Here is a 21838-nt window from a genome sequence, read left to right on the forward strand (position 1 = left end):
AGTATGTGGTCACCCTAGAACTGGGTGTTCATAAAAGAAATCTCTACCCGCCCCAGCTGTGTGGAGTACTTCTCAACCACAACTAAGAATCCAGTCCTTGTGCCAATGACACTAAAACCAGTGAATCAATTATTTCAACATTATGGTCACAAGGTATGACCCAAGATAGACAGAGCATGAAATTAATTAATCACATTAATGTCACATGTTGCAATATGCAGGAAACAATATGCCCTTGAATCCTCCTGTTTCACCAAGCAATATCTCCTCAAATCATATACAGTCCCTTTAATTTGCAGTATTTCTAATGCTATTTATTATAAATATGTTTCCTGTGCACTTGGGAGCTCTGTCCTTGACTTTGCCACTACAGTTTTCCTTTCTCGGTTCTCTCAGAAATGTTCCAAAACCAAGTTTGCTAATAAGTGTTTGCCAAGTCTGAACTTAATCATGAAACCATTTCCCATATCGTCTGCAGCAAGATGGCATTCTGATATTTTAAAAAGTTACACAAGATGATTTATGGTATATATTCACATGCTGTTCAGGGTTATTCAATACATGGCCAAACAACTTCTTCATAAAAAGAGATATAATTGAATAAACAAATATTTTTAGCTGCAGCAGCAGAAATGCTCTTTACTTTCAGGTGGTAGAGATACTTTCTGAGGTAAGTTTAATGTCATGACTAAAATAACATTCTCCCCATTTTTTTCTAAAGGTGAAATACCTTCTTACTGCTGAAATTTAAGACTGCTGCTATTGATAATTAAAACTAAGATTTTGTGATGTGGATTTCTAATAAAAGTCACAGGCAGGATGTGGGCAATAAACAATAAATCACAGGAGCCCTGTGGTGTGAGGCTGACAGCCTGAGCCCCACCACATGGGGCTGACATCCTAAGCCCCACCACCCAAGTCATGACGGTCACCTAAAATCATGGAATCCATGACCTCTCTGAGCAACTCATTGCCGTATTGATTGTAAATACACCTCCACTTCAGAAAGGAGAATAGGTTTTGTGTTGGCAGTCCTGTAAAACACTGAGGAGCTCTACTTTTTGGACCATATGTTGACTTCAAATATACCAGTGTCAATGAGGGACCAGGGTGTGGGCAGTCATGCCTAATGATTAGAATCAGTAGCCTAGAACCAGAGCCAGGAATCAAGCCAAGGGGGGTGGGGGTGGGGTAGGCACAAGAACTTGGAGTGAGGCAGGAAAGCAGGAACCAGGAACAGACAGGAATCTGGGATAAGGATGGGAAAAAACAGTCTGGGAGGCAGAGCTCAGGAGTCAGGCAAATAGGCAGCATCCACATAGTCAGACAACTTACTGTGCTTTTTTTATTTAAGTAGGGTGTCCCAGCCAATTGGTGGAGCTGGACTTCCCCCCAATCAGGAGGTTTGTGAGTGGAGTTCTTTGGGAGTAGAGTTTTTAATCCCCTTTTCTAGGGATCTAAGCAAGCTGCTGGGTGGCAGCTGCAGTCTGTGTTTGAGGCCTGTGATCCCGCATGTGTAATTCCATAGATATTAATGGAGTTATGGTATTGTAAATGAGATCAGCCTCTGGATCCTTATACTTTGTATAAGGAGAATGGAAATTGCAGTGTGAAAATTCAGAGATATGGCTGAGATAGGCTTAGTTATAACACAAAGACAGTAATAAAACAAGACCCTGGAAACATTTATAATTCATATTGACACTACAAACAAAGAGCTAAATACTGACATTGATCAGAGTGCACAAGTCTCATTGACAACTATAAGCATTCTTTTGTGGACTCAGAGCAGTATATATCCCTCAGAATGTTTATATTTTTACTGTATAGTAGCTGTATAGTACACTGAGCTTAAAAGTCCACACTCTGCCCAAAGTAATATTCATTCAATCTTACTGAAGTAAATTGGATAACATCAATATAAATAAGCCAGAATTTGGCCAAAAGAATTAACAATACTGTGGACAGGGAGTTGCAGATTAATGCTGATTGCCCAGATGCAACAGTGATGAGATCCATACTATCTGTTTATATAGACACATGGGCTTACTTTACCAGAGGAAATAAGTCACAATTGAAAACAAATTAGATGATGTTATCCTAACTCTTCTATTTGAGCACAGCATAAAACCACCAGACTGATTTCAGGGCATTTGTCAGCCTCAAGTAGTGATGGACTAGTTAATGGGGAATTTGGTCTAGTTGGCTAAGTACCCAAGTATTCCAGTCCATGCACCAGTCCTCTGTGAAATTAATCTTCAATTCTCAAAGCTCGGCATTAATCAAGCCTTGCAAAGTTTGAAAAATTCTATTGCTTATTCTTAGTTTTATCATTTTCGTGTTAATTTTATCTCCAAGTCTGATTAGAATGGATACTTCCACCTAAATCGCATTTGTTCAATTTAATTAGTATACTTTACAATAGAACTATTAGCAAGCTATGGCAATCATGTAATTTCTATTGATATGCATATTAGCTTCAAATTGTTTAGGAAACACTTCCACAGGATGTCTAAGTAAGGATATTTGGTGTATTTTTCTCAGAACTTTGACTCAATGTTTCTATTTTTATGTTTCCATCTCTAAGCTTGATGAATCATTCTTTTATATTGCATCATGCTTCATTAAACCATGTCATATCATATTAATGATGCAATGCAATGTAACATGACACAAAGTTTTCTTACAAACTGTTATTAGAAAAGTGTTAGGCAGAAAACATTTAGTACTTATAACAAAGCAGCCCTAAAATATACACTGCCCCTAGGTATCTGAACCAACCAGTATACAAAAGTATATGTTATCACAACCCGGATAGTTTCCTCGGTAATAGATGTTAGAACAGGAAATATGCAAGACTGATATGCCATTGTCTTGCTAAATAGAATGTAAAATCTATTCTGGTTATCTGAAAGAAATTAGATTCAATGTTCAAATGAACAAACTAACCAAATGCACTTAGGGCTTGTCTACACTTGAAATGTTACAGCGGAACAGCTGTAGCTCTTTTACTGCACCACTGTAACACTTCAATATAGCCACTCACTACAGCAATGGGAGGAGTTTTCCCATAGGCATAGTTAATCCATCACAAGAGACAGTAGGTAGGTTGGCAAAAGAATTTTTATTTTGAGCTAGCGCTGTCTACATTGGGGGTTAGGTTGACTTAACTGCCTTGCTCAGGGTTGTGGATTTTTCACATCCCTGAGTGACATAGCTGGATCAACTTAACTTTTGAGCGTATACCTGGCCTTGTGTCAGGTTTAGAAAATAGAAAGTGGAATTGGAAAAAATTAAGAACATATCAATAAGAACCAGAAATTTGATGAACATGAGATTATGAAGGGAGGTGGCACTTTGTGTTTTCACTTCCTACACTGTGAAAAATCCATAAATTCAGAGGTGCAAAATTATTCAAAGCAAAGTTGGGGGACAAATTCACCACTTTGGAAGAGCTCTACCAGTGAAGTGCAAACTCCGCTAAAAAGGAGCAAAGACAAATCAATTGAGAAGAAAAAAAATATCTTCTAGAAAACAAATTGTGTCACGTATAATAATTCATTAAAACACACCATGCTGAACAAACTTAAGCAGTGCACGAGAGACACAAATATTTAGGATAAACACTTGTCTTACAATTGGAAGTGCCAGATCAAAGGTAATAAAACTTAACGTATTTCAACAACCAAAACATCAGATTTACTATTATAAAATGATATGTTCCTGTAATAGTGAAGTAAGAAACAAATGTAAAAGTGGACCAACTGCTAGAAGGTTGTGTAGTTTCTCTGAGTTGCATATAGTGTAAAAATCTTTGGTGACATAATCAGGTATTCACTGTTAATGTACTTGATATCCCACTTTCTGTATGAGCATTGTACACAAAAACTCCAGTGTGATGATAACTTTTTAATTATTGTCTCTTTGGATCTATGTGAGTTGGAGACTCATTAAATTGGAAAACAGAGAACATTAGTCTGAGGGTTTTGGCTGAGGTGATGAGACTGTGAAGTGAGGAATATACACTGTATGAAAGGCAGCCTTCCTGATTCAAATGTTAAATTTTGGCTTATGGTATACAGCAGATAATTCCTTAGACAGCCAAGTGTTCCACAAACTACCAAATAAGGAGCTCAGGCAAGGTCTACACTTAAAAGTTAGGTTGACCCAGCTCTGTGACTTAGGGGTGTGAAAATGCATGCCTGAGTGACGTAACTGAGCCAACCTCACCCTAGTGTAGACAGCGCTAGGTTGATAGAATTCTTCCATTGACCAGTTACAGACTCTTGGAGAGGTGGATTAACTACGCCAATGGGAGAACCCCTCGTCAGCCACTGTAGTGTTTCAAATGTAGACAAGCTCTTACAATGATCAAAGTTAAACACATAGCTTTTTTTTTAATCCCTTAATAAAATAATAATAACAATACAAAAAATCAATAAAGGGAAACATTTTTTTCTTCCCTGTTTAGATATGACAGACAGATGGAGGAAAGATTCAGTACTTAATTAAGTGTTGATTCTTGGCATGGGAGAGGGGTTTATTAAGAGAAAAAGAACACAGCAGTTTGCATTGGTAGGTAGATAGCTTTTTTTTTATGTTCAGTTACATGATTTATATCTGGCTCCTGAGACATTTTGCTCACATGTGAGTATTCTTTAAACATGTTATTAATTCCATTCAAGTCAAGGGTTTGCAGGATAGATGTATATACTCCAATTTTAAATATATTTTAGTTATATCCTTAGATTTGAAATAAAAAATGCTCATGCAATAATCCGAAATAACCAGACAATAGTTAGACTTACAATAACCACCTAGGAGTATTAACAGTAATTTACAAATACAATAGGCCCTGGATTTTATGAGCACCAGTCTTACAAACTATTTTTCTCCTGGAAAAAAAAAGTGATGAAGAACCAAATGGCATCTCTTCACATTGTGATGCTTTCAATGCATTGGAAATTGCTTTGCAATGATTTGAAGGATTAGAAGAGAAAAGTGATTCAGTTCTCCAGATGCAACTTAAGCACCATATCTTGTGGAATTTTGAAATGTTCTTATGAATGTCTCATCCCCCAATTAGTATGTAAAATAAAGATGCTGTTGCAAATTAACTGCACCAGCAAATAGCTTTAAATAATGAAATGGAAGTAACAATAGAGCTCACCTAATAGACAACAAAAATTGAGTAACTCCAAAGAAGGCTTTTTGGCCCCAAACTAAACCCACAATGCATCCTTAGAAATAAATGGCTTCTGCAGTGTGCCTAAAAGCTCATTAAATTCATGCTATTTCATATCAAAGTAGTGAGAAAGTTCCAGGGTCCCAGGACCCTTAAGCCACCTTTGCTTTCACCCAATCCAGGGGCCAACTAAATGCATAGCTGCCCTAACATATCAGAGATTTGGCCCGATAATTTGTTACATAAGCAGTTTCAGAGACACCAAAAACCCTAAAAGGTTCCTTCCATACTGACCTATTGTATTGTGCAACATATTCATAAATGATCTGGAAAAGGGGGTGAATATTGAGAGGGCAAAATTTGCAGACAATACTAAATTACTCAAGATAGTTAAATCCAAAGCTAACTGCAAAGGGCTACAAAGGGATCTCACAAAACTTGGGTGCCTGGCAAAACAATGGCAGATGAAATTCAATGTTGAGAAATGCAAAGTAATGCACATTGGAAAATGTAATCCCAGCTATATATATAAAACAGTGGGATCTAAATTATCCATTACCACTCAAAAAAGCAATCTTGGAGTCATTATATATAGTTCTCTGAAAACATCCATTCAATGTGCAGTAGCAGTCAAAAAACCTAACACAATGTTAGGAACCATTAGGAAAGAGATATACAATGAAACAGAAAATATCATATTCAGCAAAGAGTCCTGTGGCACCTTATAGACTAACAGACGTATTGGAGCATGAGCTTTTGTGAGTGAATACCCACTTCGTCGGATGCACTCTTTGCTGCTTTTACAGATCCTGACTAACACAGCTACCCCTCTGATACAAAATATCATATTGTAACTATATACATCCATGATACACCCACACCTTGAACATTGCATACATTCTGGTCACCCCATCTCAAAAATTGGTAAAGGTACAGATAAGGTAAAAAAAAAAAAGATTAGGTTTATGGAACAACTTCCGTACTATCAGAGATTAAAAAAGACTTAAGACTTGGCTACACTTGAGAGTTGCAGCACTGGTGGAGGCTTTCCAGCGCTGCAACTTAGTAACTGTTCACACCTGCAAGGCACATCCAGCGCTGCAACTCCCTGGCTGCAGCGCTGGCTGAACACCTGGTCTGCTTGGGGTGTAGCGAATGCAGCGCTGGTGATCCAGCGTTGCTCATCAAGTGTGGACACACACCAGCACTGTTATTGGCCTCCAGGGTATTAGCAGATATCCCAGAATGCTTTTAACTAAATTACTCTCTTTCTTTTGTTATGCTGCCTCTCTTTGTTTTGTTGTGAACTCGGAGCTCCGGAGCTCCGGTGCTATGGGAGCTGCTTATCTAAAAAACAAACACAGCTCCTGTTTGCTGTGATCAATCTGTACCTGACTGTGAACAATCAAATGAGATAACCCCTATGAATGAGGCAGGCAGGCAGGGAGTGAGTGTTTGCTTGACAGAGAAACAGCGGGGGGAGAAAGGGAGTCCGTTGGATGCAGGCTGTTTGCAGTTAAGAGTTAAGAGTAAGGGGTCGGGAACATTTTCTGATTTTGCAAGGCAGGAAGCTAACACACAGTGTTGGCTCCAAAAATCCACTCTCTCTCTCTCTCTCTCCCCCGCTCCCTGTCACACTCCACCCCACCCCACCCCCTTCTTTTGAAAAGCACGTTGCTGCCACTTGAACGCTGGGATAGCTGCCCATAATGCATCACTCCCAACAGCGCTGCAAATGTGGCCACACACCAGCGCTGGTAGCTGTGAGTGTGGCCACACACCAGCGCTGTTCCTACACAGCTGGATGACCTGCGCTGTAAACTCCCAGCGCTGCAACTCTCAAGTGTAGCCAAGCCCTTAGTCTGTTTAGTTTAGAAAAAAGAGACAGTAAAGGGGAATATGCTAAAGGTCTATAAAATCATGAATGGTGTGGAGAAGGTGAATAAGAAAGTGTTATTTATCTCTTCGCATACCCAAAAGCTTGGGTTACCTGATGAAATCAATAGGCAGCAGGATTAAAACAAACAAAAGGAAGTACTTCACACAATACACAGTTAACCTGTGCAAGTCATTGACATAGGATTTTCTGAACGCCAAAAATATACCTGGGTTCAAACAACAATTAGATAAGTTCATTGAGGATAGGTCCATCAATAGCTATTAGCCAAGATGGTCAGAGACACAATCCCATACTCCGGGTGTCTCTAAACCTCCAACTGCCATAATCTGGGACTGCACGGCAGGGGATGAATCACTCGAAATTGCTATGTTTTGAAACATCCAGCACTGGCCAAGGTCAGAAGACAGGGTACTAATACAACCTAATACGGCTGTTCTTATTTTCTATGTTCTCATTTTATATAAACTGATATAGCGTCATTGAAATTGGTGGAATTACATCAGCCTACACAAACTGAGGATCTTTCCCAGAAGACTTTAAAATATGGGGCTAGTATTTTACATATTTATTTATCTTCTGAACTCATGCAAATATGGGTAAAATTTTATGTTTCAAATATTCCCAAAGATAAATAAATATCTTAATTAATCCATTACTGTCAAAATATCTTACATAGTTCTGTATGAGGACAGAAGTCCATTGTTAACTTAATTAACTTTAAAGAGTTCAATAATGATGTTCTATAAGTAAAATGCACTGCATAGACAATTTTGTAATGAAATGTCCCTCTACCAATCCGAAAGAATACTGACTTGTTTGAAACAGACAAAGTCAGCTGGAGAAAAAAAAACAGCATGCAGAGTACATATAATGTATTTTGTACAAGTATTACAAAGTACTTTTCAGAGGAGAAAGAATGAAAAGAGAACATTTTGAAGGGCTGGGTACAGAAAAAAATTCTGTTCAAAGATGGAGTAGAATAAAAGAGAAGATGACATTCTAAACTAGTATGGATTCAAACAAGTATTCTTGCAGACTAGTTAGTGTAAGGGAAGAAGAAAAAGATACACTGATCAGATTAAAGGAAAATATATTATTAAACCTATCATACACAAAAGAAAATGAGAATCTTTTAAGGTGAGATTTGAAGTGAGGAATTGGCTTAGTGGTGTGAAAGGAATGAAGGGATTCAATAGCAAGTAGATAGTGTTGCCTCCTTGCTAAACAGTAGCAGTTTTGGGGCCAGAAAGGTCAATTTCCCATTTGGAGCAGAAATTGGTGACATGGAGCCAGGTGTTTCTTAGTACAATTTTTTTAATTTATGAAAAGTCCACAAGTCTTTTTTCATTTATAAGACAACTCCCTTTTACAGAAATGTCATGTAAGCCTCCACTGCCTTTCTATGGCTGTCATGGGTCTCTCTCTAAGTTCACATGCCAATCTAAAAGCAGCAAAGAATCCTGTGGCACCTTATAGACTAACAGACGTTTTGCAGCATGAGCTTTCGTGGGTGAATACCCACTTCATTGGATGCCAATCTAAATTACTTAATCACAATTTTTCTCTTCCTGCCCCAATTCCTAAGTTTTACACCTGGGAAACCCCTCTAGAACAAAGTTCCTCCTCTGTGAACCTTCATTCAGCATCACTCTTTGCGAATGAAACACTCTGGGACCACAAGTCCATGGATATGAACTTTATTTTTGTGCAACTGCTTTGAAATATAATGCAATTGCCAAATTTTAACTGCCAGACTAACTGTATGTCTTCACTTTAAAATGCTACAGAAGCACAGATTCAGTACTATAGATGCACCACTGTGGCAGTTCAGTGTAGACACTCACTACAGAGACAGGAGGTTTTCTCCCATCTGTCTAGTTCAGGGATCGGCAGCCATTAGCACATGGCGGCCAATGGGAGCTGCAATTGGCTGAACCTGCGGATGTGGCAGGTAAACAAACCAGCCCAGTCCGCCAGGGTGCTTACCCTGGTGAGCCGCGTGCCAAAGGTTGACAATCCCTGGGGTAGTTAATCCACCTCCCTAATGGCAGTAGCTCGGTTGACGGAAGAATTCTTCTGTCAACCTAGCATTGTCTACACCTGGAGTGAGGTCAGCATAGCTAAGACTCTCAGGGATATGGATTTTTTACACTCCTGAGAGATGTAGTATGCCAATTTAAGTTTTCAGTGTAGACCAGACCTGAATAGGTTGTTTTAACCCACAGTTTCCTTAATGAATGTCTGGGTGCTTATATATTGATGACCCCGATGGGCAAGCCATTAGCACGTTTTTTGGAAAGCAGCAATACCAATGTGGAAAAGATACATACACTTCCAATTATGGAGGAAGATGAAGGACAGAAAAGAAACTAAGACTCAGGAGATGTGAGTGAGTGAGCTGGGCAATAAGCGCTTATGATCTCAATGAGATATGGGTGGAACTTATCCACAGAAAGTTTACAGAACAGAAGGGGAATTTTTGAGATGGATAGGAATCCAATGAAGGTGACAGAGAACAAGATTGACCTGATAATGCTTCCTGGAGTGAGGAAGTAGTCTGGCCAAAACATCTGTTCTGGTTCCCCAGAGAGTATGGGTTAAATTTATCTCTGATGTAAGTGGATGAATCGCCACTGAATTTATTTACATCACAGGTGTATTTAGCTCCACTGATTTTAAAGGTATCATTTAACAGTGCCAGCTGATGGAGCTAAGCTCCCCATAGGGAAACACCCTCTCCTTCCTTCCTTCCTTTCTTTTTACAAACAAAAAGTTTTTGTGGCAAATGCCTTTCTTGGATCCCCTTTTCCAAGCAGAACAACGGGGAGCTCAGCAGTGGCTAAGAAGGATGGTCTGTAAAATTCTAGTGCAATGCCATAGAATTCAGTCACAGGAAGGAATGACTGCCAGTGATGAGTCACTTCAGTGGAGCAGTGCCATATGGTGTAGCTGGGGAGGGAGGGACAGGCAAGGTTGGTGAATGCCACTGTAGTATAGATTGGTATGTATCTTGAGAGTGAGAGGGAAATCTGAAGCCAAGCAGGTGAGGCATTAACCAACCTGTGATCTCAAATAAGCAGCAGGTTGGGGCATATGACCAAGTAGGGATGGGGGTGGGGGGGGGGAAAGTGTGTTACACGGTGAGTAGGTGGGAGGTAAAGAGCTGAGAAGGAAGAGCATGGGGACATTGAAGGCAGTTACAACAGAGGGACTGTTGGGATGTAGGAGGTATTCTTGAAGGATGAAGAAGATCTCCAATTCATTTGGGATATTAGAAATTGTTTTGTGTGGGGTCAGAACCAATTTGCTCAGGACTGAGGGGTGAGTTGCTTGATTTACACCCACAGTCTACTACTTGTTTTGGGCATCAGCCATCATTCCTATTTAAAAAGAAAAATACAATAAATTAGACAAAACTGAAAAAGAATAAAGACTTCAACAGGGGCAGGATCATAGGTTAATTCAAGAGAGATGGATGCTTGTAGTGTTTATGAATGATGCTGCTTCCCCCTGTTAGAAAAGTGACCAAAAACCATTCATCAAGAGACATAAACAAAGAAATATGTTACTGAAAGAGACTGCTCACACCTTGAGCATTTAATAATGCTGGGCAACCAAGGGAGACATGAAAGCAAAAAAATAAGATTGGATTTTGGAAGTAATTTACTGCTCACGTGCTTCCCAGAATGTTTAAACATGGCTGAACCTAGCAATGGGCAAGACCAGACCCTTTTTATGTGCTAGCTGATAAAACAAATGCACTCAGGAGGGATTCTGCAGCTGGCAGCATCCACAGTGAATCTTTCAGGAGCCAAGGGCTCTTTGCTGCAGAATTCTTTGCCAACAGAGATCAGGATGAGCTTGACTTGACTTCTTGTAGAAAATGATGTAAGGCATATATTTTTGCATAAGACTTTCGTTAGGAACAAAGACTCAAGAAAGACAACAGGCATGTTATATACAATTAATTTTATTTAATGGGGGGGGGAATAACAGACCAACAAAATGTTCCCATTAGGTAACAGGTGCAGATTCAAGAGGGGGGAAAAAGAGTGTGTTTTTAACTTGGTATTTACTACCAAGATAGTACTGACATGGGCATATTAGAAACCTTAGAAAACTAGGGAGTAGACTGCAATTGGTTAGTTGTGCTCCTCATAGACCCAGTTGCTAAATACTCCAACTGCCTTTTGACCAGGCATGAATACTGAGCAAAAACAAAAAAAGAAGCAGAAAGTGCTTATTGAAACACAATACCAGTTAGTGCCCAACATAACTTACTTAACAAAGAGACCATATAAACCTAGGCCAGTTCTGACTATAGTATACCAATTTGATCAACAAGAGAAAACACATGCACAGTTAATGTAGATTGAAGAGTTTTCTTGTAATTTAATTTTCTTATTTGATCTTTAAAAAATGGTACTTTAACCAATATGATAAAGAGAACATTTAATGAGTTCATTCTTTGTATTAATATAACTCCTTGGGAAATTCTGTGCCAAAAAATTAAAAATTCTGGACAAAAAAATTAAAACCTTTGCATACAATATTTTTAAATTCTGCACATTTTGTTTGTCAAAATAATGCATTAAAATCACTCTGGTTTCAATTATTACAGTAATTTATTTAAATTACAATACAATGGATGAAAAATGGGAGTGGGGAGCAATGGAGGAAATCCCCAAGCCCCCTTTCCTAATAGTAATGTAGCTAGGTTTGACCTTTTATTTCTAGTTAATAGTCAACAAATATATGCAGCCATATGCTTCGGATTACTTCATAGGCAACTGAAGAGCAATTGAGGGCTGGTGAATCAAACCCACAATTTGTATCAGCTACTGACCATCTCCAGAAAGGTCAATAGCAAACAGTTCATGAAGCACATTTTGATAGGAATTTTTTTCTGTGCAAAAATTTAAACCAATGTTAATCACTAAAGTACCATAAGCATTTATAAGGCTATACTGTGCTTTACACCACTCAGGCAATGTAAAAGAGCCTTAAAACTTTTATACCTGTTTTATATTTCTGGGGGAATTCACAAAGACAATGGGAACAATTCATTAAGCAGGCAGGCTGCTTCATTCTCCTCTGCCTGAGGGAACAGAACCTGCCCCAGACCTACCTCCTTAGAAACACCCCAAAGCCCTGCCTCTCCATGCCGAGCATGCTGCAATAGTGAGCAAGAGGGATAGCGTGTCTCTCTCGCCCTCTCTCACATGCATGACTGTCCAAATCCTCCCACCCCGGCAGTGATTGATGTCTGAACCAGCTGCTCTGGGTGCCTGAACCAACCTGTCCGTGCTGCTGGTGAGGAACGTTTGACCTCTCTTGCAGCTTCCCTTTGCTTCCCTGTCAGAAGTCATTTTTCTGCAGGGAAGCAAAGAAATCTGTGGGGGGACATGAATTCTACACACATGCAGTGACGCAGAATTCCCTGAGGAGTATAGTATGACAAAAACATTTTCACATCTTTCTTTAGCATACATGACCCAAAACATGAAGAGTTTCTCTACTGTATGGCAGTGAATATGGATTTTTTTCTGACAAGGTTGCCTTGTACTATATCTCAGTTTGATCTCTAGCAGAAAAGCATACTGATTACTTTAAAAGAAATATTTAGTGACAAAGTTTTCAGTTACAAAATGCAGATGTATCAAAGTAAAACAAGTGCTAATAACAACAGATTGGGTTTTTTTGGGGGCGGGGGAGAGGGGAGGTCTGCTGAAGGTAAACTTTGATTGAATGCTTTCAGTTCGATAACAAAGTCAGACCTTCAGATGGTGTAAATTGGCATAGCTCCATTTACTTCTTTGAAAGTGCCCCAATTTCTACCAGCTGAGGATCTGGCCATGCCTGTTTAATGACAGTTTACTGCTGATAAAGTGAAAACTCTTGAAAAAACTAGGACAAGACCTGTTATCCCTCATTCCACAATATATTTTATTTTGCCATTTCATATTAATTATCTACTTTGGCACACATCATTGATTTTTTCATAACTGACTGGCACAGGTATTAAGTTCATAGACCAGTTAGCACCTTTTATTCTATGTTAAGAACATAAGAACGGCCGTACTGGGTCAGACCAAAGGTCCATCTAGCCCAGTATCTGTCTACCGACAGTGGCCAATGCCAGGTGCCCCAGAGAGTGAACCTAAAAGGCAATGATCAAGTGATCTCTCTCCTGCCATCCATCTCCATCCTCTGACGAACAGAGGTTAGGGACACCATTCTTACCCATCCTGGCTAATAGCCATTTATGGACTTAGCCACCATGAATTTATCCAGTTCCCTTTTAAACATTGTTATAGTCCTATATGTTGTTGTTGTTGTTTAAATCTAGGTTTTTTTTCTGACATGCTCACTAATTTAAAACTACCTTTATGAGTCTGGCACAAAACTTAGCACTGAAAATTCACAGGGTACCATAGTGTGACTTGGTAATGTGAACCAGATATGCTAGTCTTGTTTTAATATTCATCTTGAGATGTACAGAGTAAAATAAAAATAATTTAGATTAGTTTGAGTTTATACACATTTCAGAGGGAAATTATGAACTTTGAATATAAACTTTAAAAATGTCATCATTTCAAGGTCAATATATATAGCATTGCAACCTAATGTGTTTTATTTTCCATATGAGAAAATCATTACTATTCTGGTGAAACACGACTCACATATAAAAGAAATAATCCTACTTTCATCCTCATCACATTTGTTTTGAAAGAGGGAAAGGAAACGGTGGGGGAAGGGATGAAGGGTGGGTGAGATGTTGGTTAGAGAGAGATTGAAGAATGTTTTTGTGTTGTGATGGCAGTATACAGAATGATGCAGAAAAGTGTCCCCCCCAGGAACTGGCTGGTTCTGTGAAAAGGGGATGAATATAGCTTACTTGCTGGGATAATTGTATCGCACAAAGAGGGATAAATTAAGAAGTTATACATGTGATACACCATCTGTGTCTGTTTTTGTTATTTTCACCACATACATCTGTTTCTATTCAGCTATGGGGCAGTACTTCATCATAATTTGCAGACCAGAATATCTCTAACAGTTCAGTTCTGTTGACAAAAGAAACTTCTTCCAAATGTGTATGAAACCAGCAGAGTCATTACTCAACATCAACCTTTGAAATCCAAACAAGTAGCTAGAATCAAAACATGTTCCAATTCCAGATTTTGGAGTTAGTAGTTCTAGATTAGAATCCCCAGATCCAAACACAGCATTATGGGTCAGGTCAGATGCTACACTGGAAGGGAACTATTTTCTGGTAGTAGCTTGAATATAACTTAAGTCCAGCAAAAAACAGATGATCTTGTGAGATTTTCACTAATCAAGATGGTGGAAATCTGATTAGATCTGTTTATAAGGTGTAATTTCTGCTTTTTCTAGTGTTCTTGAATCTGAACTCTACTCCTGATTTGCAATCGAACTTGGGGACCATGCCTAAATCTATTTTGACACTAAATACTACTTTTTTTGACTCATCTCTAAGTACATATTAAATTGTGGTTAAACTAATATATTTAATTAGATTAAATTGATTTGACGTAAGATTTGCAATAGATGCTTTTAAGCTTTATATTTTTTGTAAGCATGCCTGCTGTGTGTCACTTGGCTGTGTTCATGAGTGGTATAGGATGCAGAAAACTTTCACTCGAAGATGTTTTTCCTATCAGGTTCTAATAAACAATTTTAATAGATAAGGAACTGATGTTGCAGTTCTTTCTCTGACAAAACTCGTATTCACTGTATAGTTCAAGAACTCAGCATTCCTTGTTCTGAACACGAAACTCAGAACAACCATCATAATATACTACTAGAAAAAAATCCAGATCTTAAAAATACAGTGGTATAGAAATATTCCTTAAAACTGAAAGTAGAGACATTCTGCAAGTGAAAGTCAATATAACTAATCCCTTTCAATGATCAAGTCCAGTCATATATGACAGAAATGCTTAAAGGTAAACTTAATGTTTGTAAGCTGCTTCTGGAAAGTTTAATATCTCTTGAAATGGGAGTTATGATATAGAAAGAACTGCAGGATCATGTCCATATTTTGACTTCAACGTTGTGTATGGAAGACCATTTTATGGACTTGTGGGAACAGCAATTCATGTTACAGAGCTTCCTCTCTTTTTTCTACCATTCATACCCTTTCCACCCATAGTTCCACTCATTTTGTTTCTCTCTATGATACTGGAAAGTATATTCTAAACCACAGAATTTTCAGATCACAAAATCTGCCATCAGTGTTTTGTTGCACTTCCACTGAGAGATTTTATCACTGAGACAAGAATCATTATATTGTTTATGGTTTATTTCCAGTAGCATCCATGGAGCATTTTCCAAATTGAAGAAGGCATGAGCCCTGGCCCCAAAAGTTCACAATCTATGGACTGAGAGGTAACCTGATTTTTTTATTGTTACATTTTTACTGTTGATAATGAGTAATAGGACACCTAAAGTCATAAAATCAGAACAACAGGAATGTAGGGCTGGAAGAGACCTTGAGAAGTAATCAAGTCCAGTTCCCTGACAGAGATAGGACCAAGTAAACCTACACTGTCCCTGCCAAGTGTTTGTCCAACCTGCTCTTAAAAACCTCTGGTGATGGGGATTCTACAACCTTCCTTGCAAGCCTAGTCCAGAGCTCAATTACCCTTGGAGTTAGAAAGTTTTTTCCTGATATATAACCAAAATAACCCTACTTAATTACTTCTTTGTCTACCTTCATTGGACGTGGAGAACAATTGATCTCTGTCTTCTTTATCACAGTTCTTAATAAATTTGAAGACTGTTATCAGGCTCCTCCTTAGTCTTCTTTTTTTCAAAACTAAATATCCCATTTTTTAGCCTTTCCTCATAGATCAGGGTTTCTCAAACAGGGGTCTTCTGTAGAGAAAGCCCCTGGAGGGCCGGGCCGATGTGTTCATCTGCCCCATTCGCAGGTCTGGCTGATCATGGCTCCCACTGGCCACGGATCACTGCTCTGGGCCAATGGGAGCTGCTGAAAGCGGCTCGGGCCAAGGGACTTACTGGCCGCCGCTTCCAGCAACTCCCATTGGCCTGGAGCAGCGATCCGTGGCCAGTGGGAGCCACGATCAGCCAGACCTGCAGACGGGGTAGGTAAACACACCGACCCAGCCCTCCAAGGGCTTTCTCTACAGAAGCGGCAACCCCTGTTTGAGAAACCTTGAGTTGGTGTTTAACTTTTTCTAATCCTTACAGCTCTGGAACTCCCATATAATTACCCTCCTGCCTTTAACAGGCTGCTTTGAGACAAAAAGGGTAAATAGCAGGAGCGCTATTTTGTGTTGTCAATCAATAAAACCATATAATCCAGATAGCTATGCATGTCCTTTTTTTATGCCTTGGAGACATTAAAGGTTTTAGAGAGGATGAATGGGGAGTTGTTTTTACTCAGAGTAGTACAAGGAGTACATTTAGAAGGAATCAGATGGAATTAAGGAAAGGTCTTTTGAGATTGAAAATCAGAAAAAAATTAAGTTAATATATGTTGATTGAAAAAAATAGCCTGTGGAATCATGTGTACTTGTCTTGCATTAGATAATGTGCTCTTTGAAGCAGACGTTGTGTCTCCCTATGTGTTTGTGTAGCCCTTAGCATAGCGGAGCTCTGATCCTGACTGGGGCCTCCAGGTGCTATCCAATATAATGCAAAACATTTGAGGAAAAAAATGGATGATCACATCACAAAAAATAAATTTGAAATGAAGTTAAAAACAAGTTCCAGAAATAATGTGAAAAAAGGGATAGCATATAATAGCTGAACAAAAGCAAGCATATGGCAAAGTTTGCATAGAGAATGAAACCTTGTTAATACCTGTTATAGTATATGAATGTCTGAACTAAATCATCTGTTAACTATGCTATTTTTTTAGAATTTGCCCCTTTCTATAGAATTTTTATATTATCTTTCTATTCTGAGGCATATATCTATATATCTATGTCTGTACAACAGTATGAAGATTTGGGATATGAAAAACTGATACATTTTGAAGAAATACATTAATGAATTTATCATAAACACTGACTTATTTGGCACTTTCTTCAAGGAGGGTAGTGTAGCCAAATCATAGGCCTGGTCTACACTAAGAAGGGGGATCGAACTAGGGTACACAAATTCAGCTATGTGAATAGCGTAGCTGAATTCAAAGTACCCTAGTTCGACCTACTCACCCATCCAGACGCGGCGGGGTCGAACTCCGCGTCTCCCCCGTCGACTCTGCCACCGCCGTTTGCAGTGGTGGAGTACCGGAGTCGACCACAGCGCTTCCAGAGTTCGAACTCATCGCGTCGACCCGGAAGGTAAGTGTAAACCTACCCATAGTAAAGTTAACTATGGGAGTATTTTATAAACATTAACTCTGATTCTCTACTGTCTTGCATATTGTGTAGTCATTTGTACCTATGCCAATTAGTTGTGAAATCCAACCGAATTATAGGGGGAGGCTGGACAAGGAAAGAGGTAGAATTAAGATATCTTTTGGCATATATAATCTGATATTTTACATATGTGTATTTATAAGATATGTTGATTGAACTCTGAATGTATCAAAATATTGTTCTACATTCCAATTTTTGTCTTCCCTTAACTGCTAATTTCCATATTCTTAATACTTAGCATTCTTTCTACACTCACATACTCTGTTTCTTGTTACGCATACATAGTAGCAATCTTAAAGTTCACATTTTTGTCACTTTAACATAGTTATTTACAAGCTTAATGCTACATCAATATATTTTTGAAAACCCTTTTCTTACATTTATATCAAAAGTATGCCAACAGTATGTTTCCATACTCTTACTTGTAGGGGCACATTTATATTCATTCCTGTAGCACAGGGTTTCTCAAACAGGGGTCGCCGCTTCTGTAGTGAAAGCCCTGGCAGGCTGGGCCGGTGTGTTTACCTGCCCCATCCACAGGTCCAACCAATCACGGCTCCCACTGGCTGTGGATCGCTGTTCTGGGCCAATGGGAGCTGCTGGAAGTGTCGCAGGCTGAGGGACTTACTGGCCGCCGCTTCCAGCAGCCCCCATTGGCCCGGAGCAGCGATCCGTGGCCAATGGGAGCCGTGATCAGACGGACCTGTGGACGGGGCAGGTAAACACACTGGCCCAGACCACCAGGGGCTTTCCCTACAGAAGCGGCAACCCCTGTTTGAGAAACCCTGCAGTAGCATAACAGAATAAAACAGAGTTAAATACAAACCTTACTTTAGTATTTTGTAAATTTTTCTAATGAACATTTTTTAAAGGGACCAAAAACCATGTGGCAACCATGTCAGTGTTACCCAGAGTTTTCAGAACCCAAAGAAGTGGTAACTTAATTGTTTCTCTCTTGGCAGTGTAAGGAATAAATCAATGGGAACACAGCACTTCTGTCCAATAAATGATCGATAAAGCAAGTGTGCTCTTATCTAAAGCTAGCATTTATTAGATTTTAAGCAGACACACACCCACACAGACACAAACACATACTCAATAGGTTTAGAACATCCCAGATATAGTTACCTGTAGTCTCAGATGGTTTTGAGTGATCACCAGCCAGGCTTCCAGGGGCCTTCTTACCATCTAGCTGACTAGGAGTTTAGAGGTCAGCTTTTTTCCCAGAGAAAAGCTGCCTCTGACTGCTCTGCAGTATTTACCTAATCTTGTATATCTAACTCTAACAAAACGCATTACTCCTCTACTGGGTGGCCAATTATCCTAATTTCAACAAATTACTCATTATCTCAAAACATCTTTAGTATTTCTAGTCATAACAACAGTATGCCAGGGACACCTAAAACCATGGTTAATGTTCACTCACTCTATTCCATAACTTTCTATCCCATCCTCCTTTTCTGATTAGCAAACTGCAAGTATGCAGTCGTCTGATCCTGTCTCACAAAGGCCTTGATTATTCCTTGCTACATGGTATTTGGTTTTCAGCTGGCAGTGGCTGAACATACAAAATGGCTGACTTCAGTACTGTCAAGTTCTGGGGTTCATACAGAATTTGACATTCCTGTTGTAACCCCAGCAGTTTGAAAGCTACATTAATTTATTACAAATAATTTGAATTTAGGTACAAGGCATTTCTGTATGTCCTCCTTCTCTTCATTTTTCTGTACCAACTATATATTGCAATGATTCCCCATGAATAGCTGAAAAGGGATGCATGAGTTAAAAAAGGTCCTCTGAATCCATCTGCACTTTACCATTGCAGAGAGTGATCATTACCACTCCAATACTCCCAGTCTCCACCTTCAAAGATACAATAAGTAATGTATTACTTTCCATTAAAACCTGGATCTGTCCCAAGGTAGTATGCTCTTTACCAGTCATTCACAAGGCTGATCTGAAAATTACCATTTATGATAGTTTTCCAAAGTATTCACATCAGAAATATTGACACTAATAAATTAAGTTACTACAGTAGTTTATCAAACATCATAGATGTAAAGTCTTTCACAGAAATAATTCGGATATGATTAATAAAAATGATATAGATAGGCTGGTAGAGTGATAACTGCATGTTACCTAGGAGACCAGCTATAAGTGCACAACTATAAACTGAGGATTAAATTAGCTAGAGACATAAAGAGTAACAAAAAACATTCTACAAATACACTAGAAGAAAAGGAAGGCCAAGTACAGCATAGAAGAGCAAGGAAGAGCGGAGGGGAAGAGAAATGGGACAATAACAGAAAATGTGGAAATGGCAGAAGTGCTAAATACATTTTTTGATTCAGTTTTCACCAAAAGGTTTAGTAGCAATTGGACATCTAACTTTATGAATGTCAGTGAAAATGAGGTAGGATAAGAGGCTAAAATAGGGAAAGAACAATTTAAAAATTATTGAGATAAGTTAGATGTTTTCAAGTCACCAGGGCCTGATGAAATACAACATAGATATTCAAACAGCTGACTGAGGAGATATCTGATCTGATACTAATCAGCTCTGTGTTCTTGGGGAACCAGGGCACAGTATCCAGCCTGTCTGACTAGACACCCCCCCACGCCCCAGCCTCTGCTTGAACCAAAACCGATCAGAGAAAAGACTTGCAGAGAGCAGTAAAGGGTGGTGGGAGACACACCAAGACCCCTCCTGACAAGGGTGACAAGATTAAGGTAACTGCCTTAGCCCCATCTGCATCAATGATGGACAAGGAGGCATCTCCATTAGCATACAGAATGGAGAACAGAGATTCCAAGGTAAGAACTGCACTGAACTCTGGGACCAGAAAAGCAGGGAACCACTGCATGATGGGGGATCTCTGCTCCAGATGTTAATGAACACACACCTGCACTCACCCAGCTCAGCAGTTATCAGACCAATTCTAGTAATAAATCCTTGACTGATATCCAAAATACTGAAGCAGCCTAATTGCACTGTGAGCTCCCTGGAAGGAATAACACCCATAGCCAAGAGTGATCAGCTACTATTGTCTAGTTTAAAGAAAACCCTTGAGCCATCAGTATCAGAGGGGTAGCTGTGTTAGTCTGGATCTGTAAAAAGCAACAAAGAGTCCTGTGGCACCTCAAAGACTAACAGATGTATTGGAGCATAAGCTTTTGTGGGTGAATACCCACTTCATCAGATGCATGTCATCAGTTGAGTCATCAGTTTACCTATAAACAATCTGGTGTTCTCCCTTGAAACATTGTTGTTTCTCTATAAAAAACCCTACCTCTGTTCAAGTAAGTGTTCTGATGCATGGATCCAAACTCTGCATCAGTTCCACTGGGGTTTCATCTTCTCCCAACTGATCGTGCTGGGGGCTCTGCCTGTCTCCAGCACTCAATACCCTGAGCTACCACCATCACCTGGGGACCCCGACCAGTTCAAGCTTCATGGAAGTGGTGAGATCCCTCTTTCTGTCTCTCTGTTTTCTTTTCTACCCCACGTATAGCTTTCTAACCCTGATTTGTTTGATCAGGTATAGTTTTCTATATATGACTTTTGTAACCTTTAATAATGTAACTGTTATGTAGGTTTAGGTTCTCCTTGTGTAGTTTTCACTATTATTCAATAATTAACTTTTATGGTTAAGCTGGTTGCTTCCCTCTCTCTTTCTGAACTTTACTCTTTTGTGTTTTTAGTTTCCCCATTTACTCTGCAGCTACGCTTCTCTTACCTAAGCTAAAGACTCCTGTAGTGCCCAAATATACTGTGGGGTTTGCTCATCAAGTGGGTTACTACCAGAACAATTGTAACGTGAAAGTGGTGATAGGGATGTGCTGAACCTGTGACATACAAGGGTAGCAGCTTGGAAGTGCTGCTCAACCCCGGACTACTGAGTCCAGGGGCATATAAGGGTGGCAGCTTGAAAGTGTTGCTTGACTCAGTCCGCTGAGTCCAGAGGCATATAAGGGTGGCAGCCTGGAAGTGTTGTTCGACCCAGCTTGCTCAGACTTACTCTGTTCTGGTGTGTTACCTGTGGCATATAAGGGTTACAGCTTGAAAGTGCTGTTTGGCCCCGCCTATTGAGCCCAGGGGCGTATAAGGGGTCAGCTTGAAAGTGCTGATTGATCCGGTCAACTCAGACTTGCTCTGTTAACGTGTGTGTGTGTGTGTGTGTGTGTGTGTGTGTGTGTGTGTGTGTGTGTGTGTGTGTGTGTGTGTGTGTTCCTCTGGTTCTGGGGCTGGAGAAACCCAGCCCTGGGGAACCTAGGTCCTGCAGGATAGATCCATTGGGAGGGAACTTGCAGAAGGGAGAAGTAGAACTCCATATGAAA

At 39.5% G+C, this 21838-nt stretch overlaps 1 long non-coding RNA gene across 1 annotated transcript in view; it reads left to right on the forward strand.

Annotated features, from left to right (window-relative positions):
• The first annotated feature begins 14315 nt into the window (after nt 1-14315).
• LOC123375659 overlaps nt 14316-21838 on the forward strand; it is a 30027-nt gene continuing 22504 nt past the window's right edge. The window contains exons 1-2 of the long non-coding RNA XR_006581549.1: nt 14316-14361; nt 15420-15497. This is a non-coding gene — a long non-coding RNA (uncharacterized LOC123375659). The remainder of the gene's footprint in view (nt 14362-15419; nt 15498-21838) is intronic.

This window comes from Mauremys mutica, chromosome 1 (genome assembly GCF_020497125.1).
Source record: "Mauremys mutica isolate MM-2020 ecotype Southern chromosome 1, ASM2049712v1, whole genome shotgun sequence".
Taxonomy (NCBI): domain Eukaryota; kingdom Metazoa; phylum Chordata; order Testudines; family Geoemydidae; genus Mauremys; species Mauremys mutica.